This window comes from Crinia signifera, chromosome 1 (genome assembly GCF_055691185.1).
Source record: "Crinia signifera chromosome 1, ASM5569118v1, whole genome shotgun sequence".
Taxonomy (NCBI): domain Eukaryota; kingdom Metazoa; phylum Chordata; class Amphibia; order Anura; family Myobatrachidae; genus Crinia; species Crinia signifera.
In genome coordinates this window covers 289,010,625-289,027,320 of record NC_139217.1, presented here as the reverse complement: position 1 = coordinate 289,027,320, position 16,696 = coordinate 289,010,625, and the positions used below count along the sequence as shown (strand labels likewise).

General features: G+C 38.4%; 1 protein-coding gene across 17 annotated transcripts in view; it reads left to right on the top strand.

The window, feature by feature from the left end:
* Positions 1 to 16,696, top strand: part of LINGO2 (leucine rich repeat and Ig domain containing 2) — a 1,326,410-nt gene that overhangs the window by 281,341 nt on the left and 1,028,373 nt on the right. For 13 of the 17 annotated variants that reach the window (XM_083185685.1, XM_083185722.1, XM_083185607.1 and 10 more), the window contains one exon: positions 1,785 to 1,832. The gene's annotated coding sequence lies outside the window, so the exon portion shown is untranslated. Of the gene's footprint in view, positions 1 to 1,784; positions 1,837 to 16,696 lie in introns of all 17 variants that reach the window. The other 4 variants (XM_083185738.1, XM_083185657.1, XM_083185713.1 and 1 more) reach the window with 1 other exon arrangement.

The following is a 16,696-nucleotide window of genomic DNA, read 5'->3' as shown; positions in this document are numbered from 1 at the left end:
ACTCTGATTATAGTGCTTCTGGCTTTTGTATTGCATTTTGAGTTACATTTGGTTAAATTGTTTTTACCATATCAACTTAGAAATGTGTACATGTCCAAGATGTTTCATAAATGTTTACCATTATGCCCTTAGAATTTCCATGCATTTAGTGAAGTACATTAGGCGGTAGTTGTCCTTGACAAATCTGAACTGTTCACATTCTTTAAACTCCCTCTCTTTTTAAAGAGGTGTCTAACGTTATTTAAGTGTAAGGCCATGATTATAGAGTTTCATGCATCATCATGTATATTTATGCGTAAAGCCTTGGAAAGCCCATGTAATTAGAAAAGTAATGCAATTTCTAACACTGTAATATTTTACTTACAGTATATCATTGAGCTAGAAGCAATTTTTATAAAGTCAACAAATATATGTATGCAATAGTATGTGTTCTTCTGACACATCAAGCAAACACGCCACATTTCCATAATTTGTTTTCCAAAAGCTCACTCATAATATAAATAATAATAATAATAATAATAATAATGCTGTTTATCATGTTGACATAGTAAAGCACTATATGGCCTGTGTGAGTCCATTTAATTGTCACCATTATTTTGCTACATAGTTCTGCTAAGCTAGTGAATAATTAAAAAATAAAAATGTGTTATCTACTTCCACCAAGCAATAATGGTTCTCAATTATTGAAAAATTCTGGTCAAAATTATACATCTACAAAGATATGTTTAGCCACAAATATTCAAACTGTCCTATTGGACCCAACATGCAACTGTCATTACACTTGAATGTTAAATAAGTAGTAATCCTGTATTTGGCATTCTGAATATGGGGAAAACTATTTATAGATATTACTGTTGATCATGTATGTTCAGCTGGAGACTCACCAAAGACCAGATACTGTACAAAGATCAGATACTGTACAAACACATATCCAGTGGAAACCATAATAGTAGTAGTAATAGTAGCAGTAGTAGTATTAGTAGTAGCAGCAGCAGTAGTAGTTGTATTAGTAGTAGTAGTAGTAGTAGTAGTAGCAGTGGCGTAACTACAAATTTGGCTCCCCCCTGCCAAAAATGTTTGTTGCGCCCCCCTCTAACCTCTTACAGCAGGTGGGAGATGCAGGTACGGCAGGCACCGATGGGCAATGGGGCGGGCAGACAAGGGAGTGGAAGTCCCGTGCTAGCAGCCGCGGCTGGGACCCTGCAGGCTGCTGCTTCACACTTGTCAGATTCATCGCCGCCACAGCAGTCCAGCATGGCTCTTAGAGCTGGCAGCTGTGACAATAGGGAGAAGTGCCGGGGTTACGCCACTGTGTGCTGCCACTGTCATGGCCGCGCCTGCGCTGACTCGCCTGTGATAAGCGAGCGCACAGGCAGCGGCAGGCGGCGGTGTAGTGTGCCGGACACTCACTTGTCCGGCACCCGGCGCCCCCGCCCCCACTGAGTGTAGTGTGACAGACTCTCTGTCTGTCACACTCACTTGTCCAGCACCCGGCGCCCACGCAGCCCCCGCTCCCCCAAGCAGCAGCGGGGGCTGCCTTACGGTATCTCCGCCACTGCGTTGTAGTAGTAGTAATAGTAGTAGCTGCAGCTACAGTGGTATTAGTAGTAGTAGTAGTTGTTGTAGCAGCAGTAATAGCTTACAAATTGAAAAGAAAACATTTTTTTATAGAAAATACTGTAAATGTCTGCTTTGTAGCATCATATGAACTATTTCACTAATTGTTTAATAACTGTGTTATTGAATGTATCTTTATGTGTTCTTTCCTGCTCTTGTCTTTACAGGCAAATGAAGTATGAAACCAATCTCTTTCAAAGACTGCAAGATATAAGGCAGGTACAGTTATGACAAAAATGATCTTTAGGACCTTTTTACAAGTGTAAAGATTTAATGAAAATACATAAATAAATACAAAATGCTTACATACAGTATTTATAAACAAGAGAGTAATAGTACATAAAAAAAGGAATATGGATAACTGAAAGGCATAAATTCCCTTGGCAATAGCGCTTCCATGCTACATTATTGCGAAAACTAGATTTACAAAAGTATGACCCCTTTTAACTAACTAGTTTTCAAGCCACTGAGGAGCTAAAGTGTATTGAGCATAATCTTATAACAGAGCAGAGTTTACTGCACTGAATGGCGCATCATGGCTCAGAAAATGTCTGCAATCAAGTTAAATGTCTTTGGCTATTCATAGCTAAACTAATCAAAATCTGCCAGGTGATAGCATATTGTGGTCTATCTAGTAAAACTTTACCCAAGGCACTGTTTACTGCAGTACGCTCTGCTCTGTTTTATCCATTGACTACAATACTGTATACTTATTTATTTACTTATTTATTTAAAATTTTTATATGCTGCTATGGGTGTGTTAACAAAAAGTGCATACTTGTTACATACATTTGCCCCAACATAAGATATATTCATGCAATTTATTCTAAAATGTGACCCTTATATAATTTTTTAAAAATGTTAATGAATTTATTACCAAACTATGTGCCGTGGCACCCTGGGGTGCCTCAGAGCACTTGTAGGGGTGCCTTGGATTGTTGGTCAAGGACTAATTCAAATTATCTTTGGTCAATCTAATACCAGTGCTTCTGGCTGCAAATCCTAAAATATGCAATCTAACAGAAATCAATCCTGTCCATCACTACATAATTAAACCTAAGGGTGATATATAAACACAATTTACTTGATGTTATATTACAGTATGTTATAAAATTGTTAGTTAGAAACTTTTGACTGTCAAATAAATAATGATACTCTAGGGCTCTGTGATGCAAAAAAGTTTGGGAAGCACTGTGTTGATGTTTATAAATATATAAGCGTAATCCAGAAAATAAAGACCAATTTCTAATTCATCCTCCCCAATTCCTGGTCTGGGAGGTTCCCTATCCTGTATTCTAGGAGGGTAATTTAATGCTGGGCAATCGGTGTAGCATCTTACACCATTCTTGCATGATTCCTGAATATGCACACAAGTGCTTCCTACACTGTGAGGTAGTAAAATGTTTTGTGCAAAATTGGGTTGCCGTAAGGTACGACTGCTGCCACAATGATTTTATCAGGGGGATGATATTTATTGTTAATTATTTCCCCCCTAAGTGCTCTGTGTGTGTATCATTATATTTGGCAATGTTGTGAATTGTTTCATGTATAAAATCCTTCTGATTGCTAAATGTTGTTGGATTCTCGGGGGTCCCATTTGTAATCCGAGACAGTCAGGGTTCGCTGCAGGTCACCCTTCCGCTTGCAGGTTAAGCCAACACCGAGGGAAAGGATGGTGGTGGGTTTGAAATCAGCTGGATAGAACAGGTGGCAGGTGTATGTAGATGCCTAGTGGTCCTCCCGAACTAAACGCATTTCTCCGTCACGGAAATTAGACGGTTTCCTCTCAGGACCACTAGGCATCTACATACACCTGCCATCTGTTCTATCCAGCTGATTTCAAACCCACCACCATCCTTTCCCTCAGTGTTGGCTTAACCTGCAAGCGGAAGGGTGACCTGTGGCGAACCCTGACTGTCTTGGATTACAAACGGGACCCCCGAGAGGTACAGCTTGCATCGGGTCTTACATCAGCAGAGTGCGGCTGGTATCCAGTCACTCCCAGCGTTGAATCTCTTCACGGGACATTATGCCGGTGGATGAGACGGTATCCAACTACAGTGTCCAGCCGCACCGCTGTCTGCTTCGAATGTGCTCCTGGCAATTACCATCACTTACCGGTTGAAGCACCATACCATCCTCCATTGAAAGTGAGTTCCCTGTAAAAACTGCAAGCTCCATTCATCATCACCCCACATTCCCCCTTCCTCCCCCCCTTATCAGTTCACCATACAAACTGCTGTCAGCAATTACCGGACGGACACTTACAAGGACTTACTCTTCAATTTCCACAATTTTCATATCCTACCATAAACAAGCTCCCCACTATTTGGACATTCCAACTTCCAACTATTAGTGGGTAAGAGTCACCGGACTTTATCATTACATCATCAGAACTGTGACAGGTTGAGGTTGCGGCTTTTATCAAAACAGCTAATGTTAGCTGTTTTGATAAAAGCCGCAAGGCTGAAACGTCAACTTCAATAAGTTTGGCTACGTTTGGTTCAGTTCTACACTGTCCTGAGTGCCGCGCTGCTGTCTGTATCTGTATCCAGCGTCCAGCCCCGGCTGCCCGCACTGTGAAGGCACCAGGCACCTAGAATTTGAGGATTGGAGTGCCGGCATCCCCACTTTTAGCCTGTTTTCCCTCATTGGTGGTAGTAAACAAAGGACTACACCCGAAGGCGTCCTTCTCCATTAACTATATTTCATATTGATGGATGTGGGGTATATATATATATATATATATATATATATATATATATATATGTACAATATTCTTACTGTTGACTACTTTTAGAGAGAATCCTATGACAACCGTCTTCTACTTTTTGTAGGATTCCCCTTAGTTCAGAGATTTTGAATCATAGCGTTTAATTGTATATAATTGATTGGGGTCTCTGTATCTCTCCAGACTTACTATCGTAGGTAATTACCATATTACCTATGGGACTGATTCAGAGTTGATCGCTAATCAGAGAATTTAGAAATCAAACAATTTTTTCGAATGACTATGTATGATCAAATCACGCATGCATGTGGGGGAATAGAGATCATAATCCTCTGACAATTTAGCTGACAGGATATTGGCTTTTGGAAATAGACACCTGCTGTTTTCTGAGTGTGTCTGAAAAAACGCATGCAGGCCAAGCACTTTTGCGGAGTCGCTGTGACATCAGCGATGACCTTTCGATAGACTGTGATTTGCATATGGATTTGTGAATGGATGCTAATTAGTGATCAATTCGCAATTCTCTTTACATTTTGCAACGTGCGATTGCTTTTTCTGTGTGGGCAGCGGCTTACTCCTCGCAATCCACTGCAAATATTGTTTATAGGCAAAGCTCCATGATCAAGCTGGAAAGACAGTGCAAGCACTGTCTTTCCCTGTAGACGTTGACTACTCTGGAATTGCGCATCACCATCGGCTGGGGCTAAACACGCAGAGTGATCAGTGCTCCATTTCTAAGCGATCTAGTCAGATCACTTAGAAATGGGGGGAAAATCACCCCGTATAGTCAAGCATAAATTTGTATAATTAAAATATGGATACTGTACTCCTGAGATATAAACTGGAAATATTTGTAACATTAACATTACATTATATATATACATTCGCAAAACCATTATTTTTGAACATAAACATAATATTTGTATTGAACATCACTACCTTTAAACATTTTTGTTGCTACCTAATTATATCCAAAAATGTATACTAATGAAACATAAATAATAACAAATGAAGACAATTAAGGCATGCAAGGAAATTTACACTAGGGTTATTATATGTTTAAATATTCCCAACTCAATAACTTACATGCCATAAACTTCATTAAGAAGCTTACATAAATTGATTATTACCAGAGCTCGAATCCCACTGTAGCCATTCATACAGCATATAAAAAATAAGAATTCCCACAAATTCAGAGATGAATAAACTGGATTATTCTATGAAAAACAGATTTTTACCATTGTGATGACTGGAGCTGAAAAGAAACAAATCAACATTTTATCGCTTCAGCAGTTAATATGACTGATGAATTCCAAATTTGATTGACAGGTGGTACCTACAGTACTGACCAATGGATACAAATGACACAAACATTAGATAATTGCATTATTTTCATTTTGAAGTGTTTTCAGACACTCAAAATTATGCTGTTTTCCAATCCAACTTCCATCCACCTACGTCTGTTACGCCATACTCATTGAACTAATTGTGTGTTTAGTCATTGCAGATTCCCATTGTAGTTTAAATTAATGACTGACCCTGGTTGACCCCAAATGTTGATTTTGACAGGAGATATAGGTAGAGTATAGCAGTTACCATTTTAATTTATTCATATATTTCCCATATTATGATAGTTTTCATTTAATGACAAGTCCGAATGGCACATACTACCAGATCATTAAAATATTTATTTTGTTAAATACAGGCAGATATTATTCATAAAGATACAGGAATTAAAGTACAACGATTACCTTCTTATGAGACTGTACTTAATTGCTTAGATTTAGTATTGTACAATACTGTATACAGTACAACATTATGAAAATTGGTTTACCTACAGTTGAGGTAGAGGAAATGTATATTTAGTTTTGCCTCCAGGACATTCTGACTCATCTGCTCATATAAAATACTGCTTAGGGCACTCTAGTCTCTCAGCACTGTGTCCTTCAGTGCCATTGAGAAATAAACAAGTTTCACTTTGGCTCAAAGCAATTAGAAGTAATTGGAAAGTTCCAATTTAGACATAACGTCAATATATGTTATGTAAATATTTAAATTAATATTTAAAGAATGGCTTTGTAGGAAATGACACAGCATAGATCTCTGTACAAGGTAGAAAGATCCCTAAGTAAGCAATGAGTTAAGTTATTTAGAATTATACATACCGTCTGTAACTTGTGCCAGAAATATATTAAACGCTTCACCGCTAGATTGACCGAAAATTATGAATTATTATTACTTTCTAGAGACATGGGTCTCTCATATCCAAAACACATTTTGGATTGGGATTTTTCCAGATTTTGAAATATTTTGGCTATGTCTACTAACGATTGGTTTTGCATTTTTAGGTGTTTTCCTGTCGAATTTGCAATCTGCTAATTTAGAAATGTGCAAGCCAATGAAAAACTGTCCACATGACTGATTTTTAGGCATTTTGGTAAATTAAGTACACCTATTGGTATTATAGGCACTTTAAATTCAGCAGTATCCTTGCAAACTCTAAATCTTCAAATTTATAACATGTCTTATCCTCAAGAAACAACTGATCAATAAGCGGCTGCATTTGCTGGCAGAGGCATACATTTTTCTGTTTGAACCCTGATAAGATGCCTCCATTACTTATTTAAATTGCCATAAATATATTTATTAAAAACAACATCACCATGAATTTATACTTTGAGTTTGAACACCTAAGCTTGGAAGTTTAAAATCCATCAATATGAAATTTCGAAGACTCACAACTAGTACTTTAAAGTCCTCGTCTTTTCATCATAACTTTAGTCTGTGCCTTGTCTAGTCCTTTTAAATATCTTGTTTTGATGTGACTCAAATGCTGGAAGTGCACTCTATATTGATATATGTCTGAAGCAAACCATTAGACTGTATGTCATGCCAACAAGATAAAATATATAAATAGTCTTTCTGGATTGTACAAGAACAAAGTAAGCAGTTTAAAGACATCAGATTTTTTTTATTCCTTTATATCTGCCATGATTAGTGATTTTTTTTACAGGGTCTCTTTCAAAAATGAGTTTCACCTGATTACATGTTATAAATCTGAATCCAGGTTTTATAACTTTTTAAACCTACTTAATTTGTATAAAACACTTACTAGTTAAAACACTTACTAGTAATAACTTCAATGCTATAATTATAAAACATGTTATTGCTTAATAAGTAAGACCCAAAGTTCATAAATTTAAAACATCAAACATTACAATTTCAATTTTATACACTTATGTATCAATTAGATATTTCAATAAAATAACTTTATAGTTTTAGATTTAATGTTAATAAAAATGTGGCCATGAGATTATGATGTTAGATTGTTTAGAATTTTCTAGAATTTATAAATTGAGAAAACAAAGAGACGTGACATCTGAATAGATTCATTATGACAAATATATTCTATCATTGTAACTACGATATACTTTAATTTACAAATGCTAATATTTGCATTACATAGTATTTCTCATAACATGGTGGTCATTATAATTCTGCTCTTCTTGCTTGTTGTGTTCTTGTTAGTTTTCTGGGAAAATCTAAGCATATTGGATAATTCCAAGACAAACCCAGATTGTTTGTATCTATATCTACAGTCATCATGTCGACATTCACAATATCAATTTCAACATTTATGATGACATCCCCAGAATGTCGACATATTACTAATGATGACATCTGTAGTTAAGACATATGTAATCAAGACATTCTCAGTACAGTATATCACCCTCTGGAGAGCGAACACCTTCGGCAAGACTCACCGAGTGTTTGCTCACTGGGGGGAAGGGCAGGCAGTGTGCAGTCAAGGGACATTGGCAGGAGACTGTGCAGCATTTTATGGGCGTGTATATGCATGCTTGGGGACGGTGGTCCAAAGTCGGCAGATAGCAAGTGCTGGTAAAGTTAGTCCAGAATAACTTTTCTTACGAACAGTGGAAAAAATATTTGATGGTTCTCCCCTGGGACATATGCAAGCCTAAGACACCTGAGAGTGTCTTAGATTTGCGTGTGCTCACAACAATATTCAAGGGTTGGTGACCATCGAATGATGTGGGTGTAGCCCTATAGGCTGCGGATGGATGTTTATGCAAAACATCAATTCCCAGCCATGTGGGCGAATTCGCCCTGCGAAGGGAGGCGGCGGCATGTGCGAGTGGCTGGCAGATAAAAAATGACACACAGTGCTGCGAACTTCGCAGCGCTGCATGTAAACGAGAATCACACCCTTAGAGTATAGAAACACATACTAGAGTTAAGATTGCCAGAAGCCAATAATAAGACTATACTGCTCTGTTTGTTTTTGAAGAATGGGAGGGAACTGCAGTACCATAATGAACCCCATGCAAATACTATACTTGGAGGTCACACACACACTATCACAAATGATGCTATTTTTCATTATGATATAGTCTCGGTGTGTCTCTTTTTTGTTGCTGAGGATTCAGAAATGTCTGCGACAATTACAGCGGGTCCAATTCAACAGTCCAAATAGTATTCTACACAAAATTATTGTATAGAAAATGTATAGAAAAATAAAATTCTTGCCTACAGTATTCCCTTTGATGGTGCATATTTGCTGTGCTGAGCATATTTTGTCACTTTTAGTGCTGATCACATTTCACATCATCACACATAAATACTTATACTTATATAATACAGAGAACTATAGGATTCTACAATTTCCCAATGGAATCTGCACTTCAAAATAATAATTGTTTTTCTTTTTACACATTTTTCCCATCTTTAACAAATAAATCTGTAACAATTATATAGTAGCTCTACAAGGAATATGAACCTGAAAATGAGGAGACCTCTGCCAAATCTATGGAAGATTTTGCTTAGTGTTAAGAGTCTTTGTCTGTTGATCAAAGCTGATCACTACGCAATGCAACTAATAAGGGGATATATCTTTTGAAAGATTAACTCCATAATTTTGAAAGAAGGTGCACATACTGTAGGTGTATATTGTATGTGCCCTTATTGGGACACAGGGCATATTTTGCACACTTACAGTATGCCTCTATAATTAAAGTAATGATGCTAACTCATCCTATTTAAATTTTACCTTTCACTGTTTGAATAGGCTTGGACACTCTCCTCATGTGTCCTCTAAATTTGAAATGTCCCCTCAGGCATACAGATGACAGGCTTTGATCTATGGACAGCTACAGGGCTTTCCTCAAGCTACCGGTATCCTCAATGGGGCTATATCCATTATCAGAGATTCAGTTTGGGTGGGGGATTTCTAGGGCATAAATTTTGGAAATACCTCCAAGTGAGACCATTTCTGTACACTTCTAACTGACATTTGCAAGCTGGGAGGGATTTTTTTCAACTACTGTATGCGTTGCCCCTTTAATGCCCACCCACGCTATTTCCTCCTTGTACAAAATTGTAGCAGATAAACACTTCAATTCCACATTTTACATATGCCTGGAGATGGAATCTTAATCTCTCACTCTCAGAAGATGAATGGCAGAAAGTCTCAAATACTCAGTCTAGCTAGTCTTGTGTATTAGTTATGGAAATGCAATATAAACTTTTGAAAAATTGACATCCATCGCTCCTTTATGCTATATTGCATAAAGGAGTGATGGATGTCATAAAGAAGCGATGGATCCATCCTCTACCGCAGGAACATGCTGGAGATGCTATAGGGCACAGGATACTTTTCTTCATATATGGTGGTAATGTCTGGCCCACTGCCTCCTGCGCAGTGTGCGCATGCATGTCGGATGCTCGCGTGTCCCAGTCAGGCGGAGCACCAGCTCGACAGCAGGGGCCAATGGGGGGGGGGGCAACAATTTTTTTGGCAGGGGGGAGCAAAATTTATAGTTACGCCACTGTATGAGCTGTGATATGCTTACATACTGTATTGAATTAGGTAGAGTTGTGATATGTTTATACTTTGCAGTACTGTATATTTGAGTAGTGATATGCTTATACATTGTGTCAGATAGAGTTGTATGTGGGAAGGGCACTAGATTACAACACTCATCTAAAAAATGTATAAAAAATCTATAATTTTTTATTTTTTAAAACAAACATCCTCTAACTCTTATAATCTCTAATTTAGAAATGTAAGCCATTACTATGATAGAAAATAATATGTTTACAATATTGCAATTCATTTTACATAAAAGTATTAAAGCATTCTAAAACATACAATCATGAAACATATATATTAGCCCTTATACAGTATGCATATTGTTGTTCCATTTTTTTCAGCTCTTTTCTAAGCCTCCTTTTGAAAAAAAAAACACCGTTAAGCACCATTAATGTCAATATAGGTCAATAGCAGCTTGGGTAAAAGAAAATATATAATATATTCACTGCCAAACACATTCAATAATATTTTCATAAAGTGGTTAGAAAGCTTTTATAAGTAAGAAAAACAGTTTTAATCAAGACCACCTACTGAAATTAATCTCACCTGTAATACTATAAACAGACGACATGTCGTTCTAATAGTTATTAATGAAATTAGTATTAAAGAAAGCTGTTAAATAAAATGAGCATATAAATACATATTTATGTATTAAGCAACCAAAGTTTATAATAAAGCTTCCATTGAAATTACAAAAATGGTATTTATTTGAGTAAAGCGTTCCTTTATAATCATGCTTCATGATAACACAAGTAATATGCTTGTTGGTAATCTTAGTAATACCATTATGGACTTTACAGGCTGGAATGATTATATTATATGATTATGTTCAGGCTGACTGTATCTCGGAAACACAATCCCAGCAGCACAGTAATACATGGAATACTTGTAAGTACTTGTTATGATGATGGTAATGATAACATATTCTGCAGGCCAGTGCATAAGGGGAAGACCAGCTGTATAATTCATAGATTGAATCTTGCAGAAACAACTGCTCTACGTAATAATACCGTAACTGTAAGTACATTAGTCACATTACTTGTACTGTAAGTATAGAAACACATTTGGCACTTGATAATTGTAAGTCTCTATAATGTAATTACTGAAATACAAGATGATGTATAGGTTTATTTGACCTTCTTATGCTCGGTAAACATTGGTGATTAGGCCAGTAATAGATGTATTTGCTTTTGCCAACTACTGTACTTCATAGCCTAGTGTGGATACATAGAAATTATCCAGACAGATCTAATAAAAGATAAGTGCACCCTTTTTTTCACACTAATGATAGTTTCATGGTCACACTCCATTTGTGTACAATGTATATATTATTTAAAATAGAAAATTGCATTTCTTATAATATATTATTGCAATAAATACATAATTAAAAATGTTATGAAGAGAATAATTAAGCCGGGAGGCTCACTAATATTGCAGGTCATGCCTCCCCCCCCCCCCACACACACACACACACACACCAATGTCGATCTGGCTGCCATCTTCTGGTGGAGGCAGCCAGAAAATTGGCAAGTATGGTGTACGCCACTAGTTTTTTCCTGTGTTCTTGCTCTGCCACAAAAAAAAAAAAGCAGGAGATCGGTGGCTAGTAAGACTGAGCTGTGTAATTACTCCACCCACTCTCTCTAATTTGCACTGCCTAAGACCTCAGTATACTACAATCCTGTCTATCCAACCACTTTCCAGGTAAAAACAGTGGGCCTAATTCATGTTGGCTCATTAAGCAGCAGTTATTCGCTGCTTAGCAAGCACCTTAACGCCGCCCCACCAAATACACCCCCCTGGCACCCGAATCCCTTTGCTACCATGCGAGGAGACACATCCCCTAGCATGAGGGCACTCGCAGGAGAATACATTTGATCCTCGCTGACCAGCGAATGATTTCTCCTGCCTTTGGAAATAATAGTCAGTCTAAACTGACTATTATTTCCTCCGCAGATCTCCAAAGACCGGTAAGGCACAGAAGTCATGTGACATCAGCCGCCTGCTGCAAGGAACGCCTCACAGGGAACACTCAGCATCTTCATGGGGACGCATATAAAATGCTGGGCGTTCCACTGATGCCACCCCCAGCCCTCCCTTCCCACAGCGAATGACCACTGGGGCTGGGAAAGAATTTGGATATTTTCAGTGATTCTGAATCGGCCCCTATATGTGATGCAAAAATAATTCTGAAGATCAAAACCTATTTTGACACGGCATGCAAGTCACATACAGTATGTCACAAAAATAATAAGGGCACATCAATATCACAAAGACTACAAGCATTCTTTATAAATTGAGTATTTCTTGCAAATGTTTAGAAAATAAGCTTACAGTGTCATGTGCTACAGAATGCCTTTGGGACAGGTTTATAATAGGAAGGTTTTCCCATGTTTTTAGTGCACAGCTTAGAGTAAAAGAAGGTGCAATCATTTTTCACAAGCTTTTCCTGAATCAGCAATGCTCCATCTGTGATTGCTGTATCAGCGTTATCGTACCTAACACAGCAGTGCTAAAATGGAAACATTTGTTGTGAGAAGAAATTCACAGCCGGATAAAAGATATTCAAGCACAAAATGTATGGAAAGAAGAATGAACAGGCAGAAATGTAGTAGTATTGCAATAAGCTTGTAAAATTTTCTGGGCACAATCATCAGTTATTATCTAATCGGAAAGTACTGCGACGAGATATACTAGGATGCAATTTTTTCTCTAGTTTTAAAAACCATCAAATCGCACATGTAAAATGTGTGATTTTGTAAGCAAGATCGCATATTTAATAGGATGTGATTTTTTAGACAAAGGCGGAGTTCGCAGACGATTTAGTGCAAATTGTATTACGGAAAACGTTCTGTTTTTAGTAACAAAATGTGCGATTTTTAGACATTTTTAGACATGAAAGTGTGTGGTATTTAGTAAGAAAAGAAAAAATGGCATGGGGTCCCCCCTCCTGAGCATAACCAGCCCGGGCTCATTGAGCTGGACCTGGTTCCAAAATACGGGGGACAAAAAGTGCAGTGGTCTTCCGTATTGCTGAAATCAGCCCCGGACTCTTGGACTGTACTGTTTCCAAAAATACTGGGGAGAAAAAAACTGGGGGTCCCCCATGTTTTGGAACCTGGTCTATTTTTTTTTGTGATTTTTGGTAATGTTTACCAAATATCGCACCCTATTAAATTTGTGAGTTGTATACTTTATAATGGGAGAACATCTGGATGCGAACTGAAATGTAAGAAAAAACTCGACAGGCCAAAATGTACGATTTTCGCGGCAAAAAGTGCAATATTTTGTGCAATTCACATCCAATTAAATGTGCAATTTTCAGGAAATGTGAAAATTCTGATGTTTTTTTGGGAAAACATTGCAAAAGTCTAAAAATTGCACTCTATTAAATCTCAGCCCTGATGTGATAGGCAATATATTTTTAGAAATTTGTGTGCTCTTTTCATAGATTTTCCTAGCACATCTACTATTTAAGCAAGGATTCCATACTCCATTAAACAGTTAACTGATTTCTACATTTATATGCAAATGGCCTTAATGACTTTAAAAGCACTGGTGTAGTACAACGCTCATCCTGAAAACACAAAGTGGGACTGAAAACAGTAATATATCACTTCTTCTAAATAGATTTTTATAGGCCCAGAGTCATGCCATCTTACACCGATTAACCATACTATATATGGGAACATGTTGTGAAAAGTTCGAGTACTGTAGATAGTGAAGTAAAGGGAAAAAAATGAAATGTTACCTTTAAAAAGATGTACATTATCAGTGGCACACTGATTGGCTGTGGATTGAAAGGTCTGCACTGTGTAAGTGGTCAATAGGTCAACATAGTAAAATGGTTAATATGCTATACATCAACACAGACAATAGTATGACATGCAGTAGGTTGACAGGGTTAAAAGGTTGACCCAAGCAAAATGTCCACATGGAAAGGGTTGACACATTAAAAGGTCGACTTGAATTTTTCAGTTTTTTATATCAATGTTGACACCTGTTGACATGAACCCCCTAATTAGTGTAGCTGGTGTTCCACTCAGCACACTTTACCATAACTAATGGAAGTCATTTTTTTATTATGATTTGTACAGCGCCTCTCAGCCAGAGCGGGGCTTGCCAGAATGTCCCCGCTGGCGAGATTGCGTTCCACCCAGTTTCCGTGTGGCGAGGGATGCAAACCCTGCCAATCTCTCTGCTTCAGGGAAACAGGCAGGGGAGGGGGGGGGGTGGGGAGCTGGGATCGAGTTGCAGGGACTGGCGGCGGGGATCTCCATTTAAAGGGGACGCGTGTGTTTCCCCTTCCGGGGGCTGGCAGTTGGCGATCCATCTGTAAGTTGCTTTTAAGGTGCATTTGATGATTATCACAGCTTCATATTTATTCAGTTTACATTTATTTTATTGAGTTTTCATCTCCTGCTTGTCTAGATATTTCTTTTGAATGAAAATTGATTTTTATAAGAGCACAGATTATTTTGGGGGACTTTATAGAATACATTGATTTTTGGTTTTGTGGATCATGTGGTTTTGCAAATGAGGATTAGACTGCATGTGACAGTCATGTTTCTCTCTGCATCATAACATTGGCTCTGTCACATACAGTATGCACTACAATGTGTTATTGCAGCATTAAGCTCATAGTAACACACCAGTCACCTCATACTCCTCACTGTATTTGGAGCTTTGTGTCTGACATTATGAACTGAGTAGGGGTAGTGGTAAAGGGCATAGAAGACCACATCGGGCCCCGATAATGAATGGATTGATGCCTAAAAATAATAGAATGTAAAAAATGAATAATACACCGAGGCCATTATAATTCCATGGGGAGGGGTGCTTACTACCTTGCTTGCTATCACTCGGAAGATGGTGTGCCAGCCTTAAGTATAGGCAGTGTCATATTCAAGGGGAGTGGGGCACATATTTTCATTAGTAAGGGTTGCTGGCTACCAGTGCAGCCAGTTTATTTTAGCAGACCTGGAGGCTATAAAATGGTCGTTCAAGCAGCAGAGAATCAGAATTGTACTATCTGTAAACGCTGAATGGCTGCCAGCTGAGAGAGATGACTCCTGCAGTTGCCGCACTGCTAAGATCACCGCCAAGAGGAAATAATGGAGGTTGGACCGATCAAAGCTGAGGTTGGTCCTCAGCCCTTCCAGGTCACCCCTGCATTTATCACTCAAAATGCTTAACTTCCTCCTCTCGGATTCCAAATGTCCAAGCAGCAAATGACACATCCACTTGCATCCCTTTCATCCCCCCTACTCTGGCCATCTCCTTTCCCTGCTAATTCAGCTCTCTCTCATCCATAACCCTGATTCATCTTTACCCTGTCCATAGGACAAGGCACTATGGACCTTATCTATCATGCTCTCCGCCAACCAGAAGACCAGGTTTTCCCCTCCTTTCCTCCGCATACTCATGGTAAGCTCATGTTTAGGGAGGTGCTGGAGTGTTTTAATGTTGTGAGAAATGTAGTATAGTGTAGTGATGTGGTGTGCTATGAAGGAGGATGTAGTGCATTGTGTGGGGAGATGTATCATTGTGATGTAGTGCAGTGTGGAAGGTGATGTAGCATAGCGGCGTAGTGCAGCGTGTATCAGGATGTAGTGTGGTGATGTAATGCGGCCAGTAAGGGGATGTAGTGTGGAGTGTAAGGGGATGTAGCATGGTAATGTAGTGCGTCATGTAAGGGGATGTAGCATAGTGATGTAGTTAGGAATTTAAGGGGATGTAGTGCAGTAGGTCGAGGATGTAGTGTAGTGGAGTAGTGCTTCATGTAAAGTGATGTAGCATAGAGATGTAGTGCAGCATGTAGAGGATGTATCATAGTGATGTAGTGTGGTGTGTAGGGGGATGTACAGAATGTAGTGTGGCATGTGACAGAATGTAGCATAGTGATGTAGTGCAGCATGTAATAGGATGTAGCATAATTATGTAGTTAGACTTGTAAGGGGATGTAGCATAGTGATGTAATGTTGTCTGTAGGGGGGTGTAGTGAGTGTAGTGCTGCATGTAAGATGATGTAGCGTAGTGATATAGTGTGGCATGTAAGGGGAATGTAGTACAGCATGTTATAAATGTAACATAGGGCCTTATTCTAGTTCACTCTTTCTGACAAAATCCTTCTTAGATGGACAAAACCATGTGCACTGCAGGTGGGGCAGATGTGACTTGTGCAGAGAGAATTAGATTTGGGTGGGGTTTTATTTCAAAGTGAGATCTATATTGCAGTGTAAAAATAAAGCAGGCAGTATTTACCCTGCACAGAAACAAAATAACTCACCCAAATCTACTGTAATTATCTCTGCACATGTAACATCTGCCCCCCTGCAGTGCACATGGTTTTGTCCATCTAAGAAGTATTTTGTCAGAAAGAGTGAACTAGATTAAGGCCCATAGTGATGTAGTGTGGTTTGCAGGGGCTGTAGTGAAAATAGTGCAGCATGTAAGGG